This window comes from Tiliqua scincoides, chromosome 7 (assembly GCF_035046505.1).
Source record: "Tiliqua scincoides isolate rTilSci1 chromosome 7, rTilSci1.hap2, whole genome shotgun sequence".
NCBI classification, from domain to species: Eukaryota; Metazoa; Chordata; class Lepidosauria; order Squamata; family Scincidae; genus Tiliqua; species Tiliqua scincoides.
In genome coordinates, this window is record NC_089827.1 from 34015743 (window position 1) to 34028252 (window position 12510).

Sequence of the window (12510 nt, forward strand, 5' to 3'; positions counted from 1 at the left end):
CGGTGCATCTGAATGCACTGATGCAGCTCCCGCCCACAGAGGCACAAACATGCCTTACGGCACATTTGCGACACTCCAGGGCCTCCTATGCTGGCATAACTGCCGGTTAGGGCTGCACCCTCAGGCTAAGATAGGCCAGGATGACTGAAGGTCAAGAGCTGGCTGGGAGGTGTGATTATGAATAAGTACATCAAATTTTGGAACACTTGGGTTGCAAAAGATCAAACAATGCATCACCATGCTGAGACAAGGTTGTCTGGGGTTGTGGAAGCATTCATGGCACCAAGAGAGCCAGCTGTTTGGGATAAGTGCAGATGTGCTCTTGTGAGAGTGGTGGAGAAAATAATGGTTGGGTTGTTGACAACTCTGCAAATGGTTTCACATCCCTATTATGCTACTTCTCGGTGTAATCTCTTGACGACGGAAACTGTAACTCTACGAGTACCTTGAAGTGCAGCCAGCCCATTACCTACAGGAAATTTTTATTTCAGTAAATATTATAATGGTGAGAGGGTGAATAAGAAGAGAAAACAAAACTCGCAGAATGTTAAAGAGCTGACTCACACATCGGCGAAAGAGACTCAGCTGTTGCTTAGTGGGAAACAGAGAACTCGGAGCACTGGCTATCCTACATTTCCCCTTGATGAATATGCAGTCAGGGTCAAACTATTAGCCATGTTAAAAGCATCATTAAAGCTGACATTCTTGTCCATTTTTTCTGAATAGGAGCTGCAGTTCAAGAACATGGGTGGGGGGAGGCTTTAGCCCTTTGCCCAAACCATAGTCCTGATCTATTTGGGACCCTTCTGTGGTGACTATTTGTCCTGGTGCCAATGGGAGTTTTCCCACTGGGGAGAATAGCAACCTCTGGGAAACCAGAATGTTGAACCGAGACTATTGTGGAGGCAAAGTGTTACCACACCATTGTCCCAATTTGGATCAAACTCCTCACAGCTTTTATTTAGGAAGAAAACCTAAAGCACATCCACTGGAACAGCACACTTAATGTAATGTATTGTTTGGCCCTCAGTTTCTAAGACTATCTTATTAGAGTTTGTGTGTCACTTTAAATGTTTTTAATTTCCATGAATCTCTAATATGTCTCGAACAGAACTGCTTACCCTGTTTGAGTTTATTTTCTTGAGCACTGGAAAGCACCTCATATTTTTTCCACTATATCTCAAGGCAGCTTACAATTCAAGATTAAAAATATACAATCTATAAAACAATAAATAAAATAATAAGGGCAACAGCAAATTGAAGGAGGGCAGCTATTTATAACTAAAGCACTGCTGTAGAGACACGGGGACAGATAATGACACATCACCCAAATGCAAGATGGAACAAAACCTTTCGAGTCCTGACTGAAAGACCATGAAGGAGATTATCTGGACAAAAACTGTGAAGGGCATTAAAGGCCAACACCAGCATCTTGAATTGGGCCCCCAAACAAATGGGCACCCAGTGCAGTTGCCGAAGCAGTGATCCGACCAACTGCCTAGCTCCAATAACCACCCAGGCTGCTGTATTCTATACTAATTGTACCTAATCAATGGATTGACTAATAGAACATGGTTGCATTAATACTTTTCTCCTTCCAATCATTTTAATTTTTTTGTCCTTGCTGTCCTTAGTCTCATTTGCCTATTCTAGTGTTAAATTCTGTTGGTTTTTGCAATGACACCACACCTGATGTGATAATGTCACAGGTATGGCATGTGGCTCGCCACAGTCAGTTGAGTTAAAGAACAATAATGGGCAAATGAGGCTGAGGAAAACGGTGCTGGAAGGCAGCAGCAAGATCCAGGGGAAGCAGAAATTACTCAGCAACACAAGCATTTGTCAAGGTGAGTAAATACTGGTACTTTTGAGCCAGTTTGGATACCTTCCGTGTCCAATCTGCCATACCCTGCACATGCCCGATCTCATCTGATCTTGGAAGCTAAGCAGGGTCAGGCCTGGTTAGTACTTGGATGGGAGACCGCCTGGGAATACTGGGTGCTGTAGGCTTTTACCCTAGTCTTTCGAGACTGAAGGTTGCCAACCGGTTAAGGCAGGGACGTGTGGTGTGGGGGTGGAAGGTGAGGCAGAACCGCCCTACCAGATTTTTAAAAAAAATGCTGCCACCGCTGCTGCCGTGTGGGGTGCGCAAGTGCTCATAGCCCACGGGCTCTGAACAGCAACTGCAGCTTGTGGGTTGTGAATGCTTGTGAACTCATAGCCACGCCAGTGGTGGCAGCACTTTTCAAAGGACTCCAGTCAGGTGGTTCTGCCTCACCTGTTTCCCCTATATTCCTGAGTTAAAGATGTGTTTGCTTATGGTATGCACATCCTGTCCTCTCCCCTCATTTCCTGGTTGCGTTTGTTATTTGCAAGGGGAGTGCAATTCAGATGAACCCATCCCATAATTTTATATACTTACTGGGAAGAAAGGGGAGGAGTGGGGACATGGCATGCACTGTGAATATGCACATATTCTAATGCTTGGGGCTGATCAGTTGGAGAAGATAACAACCCTTTAGCTGTGGTTTCCAATCGAATATCAAAATTAAATATAAATTCAGGGGATTGTTTGACTGAGTATTGATCCTGTTGACAGCCCTGGTCACAAGTCAGCACAGAAGGCTGCAGTTTTATACACATCTGACAGTAAACCCCACTGACAGTAATGGGATTTACTTCTGAGTAAGCATGTACAAGATTGAACTGTAAGTTAAAAAATATATATTTTTTGAATTGGCTCTGATGGAGCTGCCCATACTGAGTAGATTTTTCGCGTTAAGAGAGCAAATATAGCACCAATTTTTTTTTTTTAAAGAATAGCTTCTGCTTTTGTAGAGTTACATTTCAGTATTAAAGAAAATCATCGTGACTTCTTCTTCCTTCCTCTTGCTCTTTGAATTGGTATGCAAAAGAGAGCACATGAAGTTGTCCTAGCCAATCCAGACCTTTGGTGCATCTAGCTCAGCATTGTCCACTCTGTCTAGATGCAGCTGTCTGGGGTTTCAGATGGTTATGCCATTGAAGGTGCTGAGCTTTGGCCCATTCCCAAGACAGAACAATGTCAAAATTTCCAAAAATGGTTTGGGGAAGGGAATTCCTTGTATCTCTACTTTAAAAAAAACAAAAACACTTAGGTGAATGCACACCCCCTTATTTCCATTTCTGCAGCCACTAGAGAGTTTTTTTTTATAGCATTAGTGCCTAATGTATACAAGCATTGCTAATGTACTAGAATTAAAACACTGAATGCCATCGTACCCTTAGCTCAGCCATTAAAAATACATTAATGTTCTTTTCCTGCAAATTGGCCCCCTTTCGCTGTAATTTATTCAGCAATAATGGCTATTTTTATACGTATATTTCCCTGGAAAGTTAATAGGCCATCTCTGAAAGCTTTTTGAGTTGCAAAATATAAGCCAAATATGGTGACATTGTCTGAGCTTGGCATTGGGATTGGGTTCTTTTCCTTTTTGAAGTCGTTGCAGTTTGGCATCCAGGGCACCAGGCCACTCCTGGGCTCTGATCCCGCCTAAGTCCATATCGTTATTTAACCTGTTTTGTCAGCACAGGAGAATTAAACCCATTCACCCTCTTTGCACAGGCAAAGATTCTTAATTAAGCACCAAGTGCAGATGCTTTGGGTCTCCTAGGAATGGAGAGCAATTCATGCTGCAGTGGTGTTCTATGAATGTGCATGTTTGCTGAAGGAGAGAAACAATTGGCCTCTTTCTGGGAGAAGCCGTGAATCTTTGAGCAAAGTGGAGTCTTTTGAAGACTTTCATTTTGGGGGAGGGGGAGATTCCCATGTGATGGGTCTTTTCCTTTGTGGTGTGTGGATTCTAAAAGCCTGAACAAAGAGGCTCCAAACTGACGAAAAGAGAAGCCTTTGCCACAGTAAGCACTAGCATGTAGCTATGCACTTCAAGACAACAGCTGTGTGGTATGCAGGAGATGAAAATGCAGGGAAGAATGCAGGCCATAGGAAAGCTTGCCCTTAAGCAATATGTCTTTGGTGGTTTTAATTCCTTAAATCCTGCCAATTGCTGTGAGGTGGGTGGGAAGGGGGGGGAGAGAAGGAGTGGCATAACATTCCTTGATCTGGAATCATGTAAGATCCCATGCAAGAAAACATAATTTCTGAATGCAAGCCTCATTCACTTGGTGACCTATCAGGATCATTACGCCCTTTCCCTGAATGCGCTTTTCATATTCTCCAATGCCCCCCCCCCCCCCACACACACACACATTCTGGTTCCTTTGCTCTGGCTATTCACTCATTTTTTGTGTGCTGATCAAAGCACTAGGTGGCTGAAAACCACCACCCTATTTACAGGCAGTGTAATAAGAGGACAATATGGCAATTTGAAGGGGAAATGCAGAATGGCTGATATAAGTAGATAGATACTATCTCTGATGTGTTGAATTTTAAATTGTAGACCTTCAGGGCAGGGATCTCTTATTATGTACTTTGCAAAATGCCAATCACAAATAATATTAATATATTTTCAAAAGCTTGGTGGTTCTCCTAGACATTTCATAGATATCTACCCTGACCCCGCATTGCATTAGTTCCTGCAGCACAACCATCTTCTTGGCTTTGGCCCTAACCTTCCTTCTCTTAGCTAAAGAGTTGAGTCCATACTGATCTATTCGCACTTAAACAGCTCCTCTCTTATCTGATGTAAGAAGTGTACATTTCCTGTGGCCTATGGCCACAGACATTTAGGCTGTTGTGGCAATTTCCTCTTCAAATATCTGTTACTCTAACCAGTTTTAGGCTAGCTTTGTATGCTGTCTGCCAACTGGTAGAAACGAATTGGGCTCAGAGAAAAAAAAAATACACACACACACACACACACACACACACACACACACACACACACACACACACACACAGATGAAAGTCCCTGAGCTGGTGGAATTTGATTGCCTCAAGGAATTGAAAATCTGAGCTTTTTAAGTAAACCAGGCAGTCGTTGCAGGGCTTCTTCCTTTTGGACTGCAGCTAATTTAATTCACGATGTGTTTGCTTTCCACCAGGGAACAGCTACAACAGCATGATCACAAAAAAATAAATAAAAAAAATAAAGCATAATGGCTCAAATTTAATCCTAGGTACATACCTATCACATAGATCCTGAGTAATTTTCTTGACTATAGTAGATTCAGCTACTTCATTTTCAGCATGGAAAAATCTGGAATAATTGCATGTGTGTGCCAATGTAAAAAGAGTTCTCGCAAAAGTAGTTCATTTTTCACAGCCATTACCATGTTAAACAGGTCCTTCTAAATTTTTGTGATGTCTTACAGCCCAATCCTGAGCTGTCCAGCATGCGAAGCTGCTGGGGCGCCAAAATTGCTACCATGGCATCCAGCACACAACCAGGCAGCTGCAGTGACTCCTCGGGGAAGGGGACTTTTGTTCTCTTCCCCTGGGTAAGGGGAGTAGCCATACACTGGGGCTACTAGATTCTCTGGTGGCTCTGGAGCCGGCGCAGAATCAAGAAGTCCTGTGTCAGTCACGCAATCCAACACAGGGCTCAGGATCCCGTAGATCCTGAGCTCCGCCAGTCCCACCCCTCCTGCCCTGCTCCTTCCCCCACCATGCCTCCTCCCCGTCCTCCTCCCGCCCCAAAATGCCTCCCCCGCCTCCCCCTATTCCCCCACTCACCTCTCCACCACCTAGTGATTCGGGCGAACCATTGGGCTGCAGAACGCAGGCCTAGCACTGGAGGTGGCCCAGTGTGGAATAGTGCTGGGCTTGCTCTGGTGCTGGGTCCACGGTATTGGTCACAGACGTGACTGATGGCACATTTGCGACAATGCACACCGGTGGTAAGCTGGCATGCAGGGCTCTGGATCAGGCCTTAGAGCCTAATCCTGTGCAGATCTGCTCAGAAGTAAATCCTGTTATAGTCAATGGGGCTTACTCCCAGGTAAGTGTGGATTGTATTGCAGCCCTAGTTCATATTTCAGCATAAGAGAGCACTCCTATGCACTATGGGTCAAAATAATTTATATTCTTGACCGTAATAATATAATGACCTGAAATGGTTGCCTACTTTTGTGGCCTGCTCTTTGAGCTGTGAAAGTGAAGGAGGGGGCATTTCAGTCATGTTTCCAGGGTGGAGAAATTCATGGACTGGTGTGAGAAATTACCAGTAGGTGATAGCAGCAGTGATTGTTTTCCATGTAGCTGACAATTACCTTCATTTGGTAATGTAGTGTAGCCATGGCAATAGGTCTTGTCTTGGTATCAGCTATCAAACGGCTGCCTTTTCCTTCTATCCAGAAAGCCCTAGAACAGTTGTTCCCAAATTCCTACTTGGACTTAGGGAACCCTGTAAGTATTTGTGCGTGAGGGGAGGGGGTAGCAACACAATCAGGATGATCATGCTGCTGCCAGGGAAGGAAGGTTTTTTTTTAAAGTCATCTGAGTGTCACTACGGCCCTCTGGGAGGTCTGGGGAGCCTACAATCCCCTCTAGAGCCCTCCCAGCAGCTCCAAACTGCTGAAAAAAGGAAAAAAAAATAACTTCCTCTTTTTGTCGCAAAACGGGAAGTGTGTTTTTTTCATTTTTCCAGCAGTTTGGAGCTGCCGGGAGGGCTGCAGACGGGGGTTGCAGGCTCCCCAAACTCTCTGGAAAGCCATACCAACCCCCAAGTAAGTTTAAAAAACCCTTCTTTCCATGGCAGCGGCACAATCATCCTGATCGTGTTGCTTACAAGTTTCTGGTTCCCCTGGTGGGTTGCAACCCACCAGTTTGGGAACCACTTCCCTAGAAAGATGCTGCATCAGAATGCTACTGATGTTTTGCTTTGTGCATACCATAGCATGCCAGATTTGAATGAAAGAGCAAAATATGGGTTGCTGCTGCTAAGTCAAGACTGGAAGTTTCTCATTGCTGTGTGTGAGGGAGGAGGGACAAGAATGGAGGAGGAAGGCTCACAAGCCCAAGTTTTATTCCTACATTTCCAAATCCCAGTTCATGGTTAATATTTGATTGCAATAATTTTCTTCCTGTCTCAGTGGTGAAGCTAATGATCATGTAGCCCAGTGCGAAGTTCAAAGTGATGCCACAGAAGTGATGTCACAACTAGACGTGATGTCACGTGTAGACTTTTAAGTGAAAACTAGTGGGGAAGCCTACCTCCTTCCCCCTGCAGGGAATGAGAGCTGACTCATGTTAACACCTTATCGGTTCCATGCTTTTTCGTAATAACATGTCATTGCAACATGTCAATAGCATAATAACATGTCATTGGCTCTCAGAACAATCAGTCTCATAGGTCAGTTCTGAGTTAAGAATATCCTCCTTTTGTTCCATAAGGCAGTTGTGTTTTCATTTTCTGGTTAATGGGCCATAACTTTTGATATAATACAGATATTCCAATGCTGTTTGGAAGGCCTAAGTTCAGCTATGAAGTTTTCACTGGTAGCCTTAGAGTGGCCAGTCACACTCTCAGCTACCCTGAGCTTGTTGAAGAGGAGTGATATACTGTACAAATACGATAATGTATTTTGTGCAATGGAGCTTACTCCCAGGAAAGCACGTGTAGGATTGCAGCCTTAATCTGTTTGCCCAAGCATGGTTTCCTGAACAGTGATGGGATGGGATGGTTATATGGAAGGTTTCTTATGGCTGTTGTGTCTGGTGTATCTTGTTTATTATACTACTTCTGTACAACAGTTTTTATGTCATTAGCTGCTGAACTTGCTGTGACTTGATTGTGCTGTTTTTGTGTGCTGGTTGTTTTATATGTTTTTATTGTTAGCCATGTTTGGACATATTAGTTTAAATTGAAAAGTGTGCTACAATTACCTGAAATAATGTTGCCCTCATAAGAATGTGACAAGGCTTTGCTAGATCAGACATAAAATTTCCCTAGTCCAGACATCTGCCTTCAAAAGTGACCTACCAGATGCCCCAAGGAAGTTCACAGGCAGGCCGTGATCATTCCTTTTTCCAGTTGAGCCAATTTGCTCTGAACTTGACTTTGGCCAGCATTAAATGCAAAAGCAGTTGCCTTGTGATTGTGACCAGTCAACAAATGGCTAGTTAAGTGTTTTGCAACTGTTTGTGGAGCACTCCCTAAAGGCACAACTCTGTAGCATCATAGAAATACAAGCATGACTCAGGCAATAGGAGAATGAGGCAGAAGCTAAGCTGTTGAGCCTGCTGCTCTTAAAAATCAAGACTGGACTTTGAAGCAGTTTTATGCACTAGGCTGATGCAGCCTAGCCATCTATAAAGAGAAACACAACTTTTTAAAAAGAGTATAGATTTTTAGGTGCCCACAGTTTTGTAAATCAAGATGGCTGGGAAGAGCTGGACTGACTTTGGTTTCTTGAGTGCATCCATCACACTGACATCATGGAGGGTGGCTTTCTTCCTGTGTACATGAGGGCAAATTCCACCCATATTGTGAACATAATGCGCATATTCTTGTGCATCAGTTTGTGGTGTTGGACTGTGATAATATATCTCCTGAAGCAGCCTGAGCTGTGTGTTTCAGATGCCAGAGCATCCCAGTGTTTGACCTGAAATTGAGTGGAACTTTTGTGCATGTTCCAAGTGAACATCTGCAACTTCAAACCATCACTGCAGTCTCTTGCAAAGGATCAAATGTGCCTACAAACGTTGAAACTTTGTGAGCATCAGTTTCTTGCAAAGGCTTAAATGAAAAAGGACATCAATTCCCTTGCAAAGGTTCAAACTTTTGCAAACTCATTTGTGCTTGTCTTGATTCTGTACCAGTAGATTTGTGAAAGCAACTACGCACATTTATACAAAGTGGCATATTCATCTATTTTTTCTTTTTTTTTAATCCTGTCACTCTTTCAAGGAATTTGCAGCCATGTTCAAATCCTCTCCATTTGAGGTGGGTTGGGCTAAAGGTCGGTTCAAAGTCACCCAGTAAGTATTTTGGCTGAGTGGAGATTTGAACCTAGGTTTCTTTGTTTATGTCCAGCACTCTACGACTCAATCCTGGCACATCCTCCCTTACTCTGAAGGCATATTTACTCTGCAAACTTACATTGGTTTTATATCAGTTCAGCTATTCGGACTTTCCCCAAGGAATCCTGACAGTTGTTGTTTGTTGTTGAAAAGCTGCTTTCATGCCTTCCTTTCCCCTACAGAACTATAATTCCCAGGGTTCCTCGCAAAGAGGGAATGGTTATTAAACCAATTTGTCTGCAAAGCAGAAATGCACATGGTGTTGTCACACGACTTCTCTGCTTGAGCATAAGCCCAGATTCATTTACTTTATAGGGTTGTAACTTACTGAGTCCTAAGAATTTGACGCCTAAGATTGACCCACTAAATCTGACTTTTTTCCTCCCTGCCTTAAAGCACAGCCTGTTTTTCACAGCTTCCCCCCCCACCCCGCATCTTCCCATTAGAAGAGCTGCTTCTTTTTCCCTTTTATCCAGAATGCTGATATCTAGGGCATGAATGCCAATGCTGAAACGTGCATTCAATTAGGAGGCAGCTCTTAACTGACCTACATAACAGTTCATTCATGAGATAATATGACCTGCAGCCACAGAGATAAAAAGTCAGTTGATTGAGCTGGGCTTGGCCGTATGTGCTGCAAACTCTCTGGTGACGGGGAATTGTCTAAAATTAGAACACGCCACACTTTGCTGATAAGGGCTTTCGGCACTTAGTTTCTTTTGCAGTCATATTTCTTTTATGAGATGGGAATAATAATTTGTCGCTTTGGCTCTCTCCATAATCCTTAAAGGCTTAACTTTCATTAGCAGGATGCTCTTAGGTAGCCAGCGAAATGAGCAATTATGTGCATTGTGGTGATGGTTTTGCTGTCAGTGGTGGTGAAAGTGAGCAGGTACATTCAAGAATGGAGTACCAGCATAAGGTATGAAGGTAGTAGGGGAAGACAGCTACAAGGAGCTGTTACCCAGTGGCCAAGCGCATGCTTTGCCTGCTGAAAATCCCAGGGTCAGTCCCCAACATCTCCCATGTAGAAAGATCTTCTTTGGTGGTGAGACTTGAAAGACCTTTGGAAAGTCACTTTCACTGCAGTGTGCTAGATGGACAAAAGGCCTAACTCATTATAGCAGTTTTGTGTCCTCAAAGAGTCCCTAAAATATTTGGGACCATGTTCTCCTAATGCTGTTAAGAAACAGAAACAGTGTTTGCTTTCAAAGCAGAAGTAGCCAGGGCCCACAGGGGAGCCTGTTAGAGTTTAGTCCCTGAGTATATTCCAGGCATCTTCTCTTAATGCTTTACTTAAGAAAAATGTTATCTAGCCCTTCAGCTTGTGAGAGGCAGTCTTTTCAAGTGCTCATAAGGAGAAAACCTGTTCCCATCGTCCAGTGTTCTGACCAGTGATTGCAAGGACACTGAAGTCACTGACAGCTGATAGACCCTTATCTTTCAGAAGTACACAGTACATTAAATTTGCAGCATGAGCCTATGCATGTGTCTATGCAGAGGTGTGTTCTGTGTGTAGAGCTTACCCCGGAAAGTGTGTATAGGATTGCAGTCTCAGTTTAGTTATTCTAGTATATATCAGTTGGCATCCTTCAGTCTCGGAAGACTATGGTATTGCACTCTGATTAGTGTTCTGGAATGGAGTGTCCTCTCCACTGCGTGAAGCCTGGGTAAGGTAGATATGCAGCAAATCCCCCCTCTCCACGTCGCTGAAATGGTCCAATGGAAAGGCAGAGGCCAATACGGTTGGTTCCAGCGGCGTCGCAGGAGTTGCCAGAACGTGACTGTGTTCAGCCATGAACTGCCTCAGGGACTCCGGCTCTGGATTTTGCCTCGAGGTTGACTCCTGAAGCCTTTTCCATAACTGGATGTAGCCACAAGGCAGTGGAGGTTTGGGATCAGAGTTTTCCTTCTCTCAGATGAGCTGCCTTCCCAGGCTGACGAGTCCCATCTACCCGGTGGCTGTTTAGTCGCCTCTTACGACAAGTACAGCCAAACTGAGGGCCTATTCTTATCCCCAGCCCCCAGGGGATAGTATAGTATATATACAGTATACTGTATATATAGTATATATACAGGTATTTATATATATATAGTATATATACAGGTATTTATTTATACAGGTATTTATATACCGCCTTTCTTTGGTCATCAGATTTCTCTTCAGACTTTAATCCAAGGCGGTTTACATAGGCAGGCTGTTCTAAACCCCCGTAGGGATTTTTACAATTGAATAGTTCTAGTCTTTCATATAACTCCTTGTTCCAGCTGGATTCCTTCCCAGTCTGGCCTCTCTCTGGCCCTTTGCCTCCCACGCTCCACTTGACGGCAACTCCTCTCAACTCCTCTCTGCCACATAGGGTCGGCTCATCAGTATTTCAGCGTGTCGTCAGTTCTCGGGTACTTCCGGTTGTTTCGAATTGGCAGCCTCAGATCTTCAGGCATACAAAGTAGCAGCTCTACCAACTGAGCCAGACCTCCTGCCCACTCTAGTACAAGTGCATAGTTTTAAACATATGAAACTACCTGTATTTGGGCTCTGGCTGTTTTGTAATTATTTGTCACCTCCCTTAAGTCTCTCTGACCACAAAATGCCTGTTGCAGGAGGCATGCACATCTGCCCTGGACAAGACCCTGCTCCCAGCTTCTGGGTGTGACATCATGGGTGGGGGAACATTTCAGACTTTGCCCTGGGCTCCAGGGTGACTAGATATGCCACTGCTACATACTACTGTCCTGCAGAAAATGTGTATTCCCCAACCAGCGTTGGCTGAGATTGGGGGGGAGGTGAGATTTGTTGGGGAGAATTAAGGGGCTGGAGGGGATTGCTTAAAACCTACTGCTCTTTTTCACTGTGCCCACTGTAGTGTACTTTTCACTGACCTGTGCTCACCCTAAGGGTCCAATCCTATCCCACTTTCCAGTGCCAATACAGTTGCAGTGCAGCTCTGAAGAATGGAAACAAACATTCCCTTATCTTGCGGAGGCTTCCATGACTGCCCCACCACCACAGTGTGCAGCACACACCCAATTGGTACATCTGCATCAGCACTGGAAAGTTGGGTAGGCTTGGGCCCTAAGTCAGGCATATTTCTGGTTTTGGTTCTCCACTGAGCAAAAAAACAAAACTCCAGGGTAACACAGTGTGGAAGAGATTTTCAGAGAAGAGTGAATGGGACGAATTAAGTGTCCCCCTCTCTGATTCACCCCATGAAATCTCTCATAAGTGTATTAGTTTAATGAGATAAACCCTGGATTTATTTATTCAGACAACTGACAGCATTGTCAAAGTTGAATGTATCAGTGTCCCTCAAAGATCTCACTGGTTCTCAGTGAGGGAGGGAAAGGAACTCTGTACATGCTCTGAATTTTTTAAAAATCATATTATTTCATACGTATTTCTGTAAACTAGAGGAACACCCACAAAATGGGTGTGTCTGAACAAGGAGGGAAAGGGCTGCAAGGCAAAGGGATTACCTTTGATCTGATCTATTGCATTTTTTAAAATGCTGCCCTTCCTGAAAGGCCTGACACTAACACGCAGGGTT

The 12510-nt window shown here is 44.1% G+C and overlaps 1 protein-coding gene and 1 pseudogene across 13 annotated transcripts in view; both read left to right on the plus strand.

The window, feature by feature from the left end:
• CELF2 (CUGBP Elav-like family member 2) overlaps positions 1 to 12510 on the plus strand; it is a 503139-nt gene that overhangs the window by 245339 nt on the left and 245290 nt on the right. The gene's annotated exons all lie outside the window — the stretch shown is intronic.
• LOC136658064 (5S ribosomal RNA) lies at positions 1894 to 2010 on the plus strand (annotated as a pseudogene).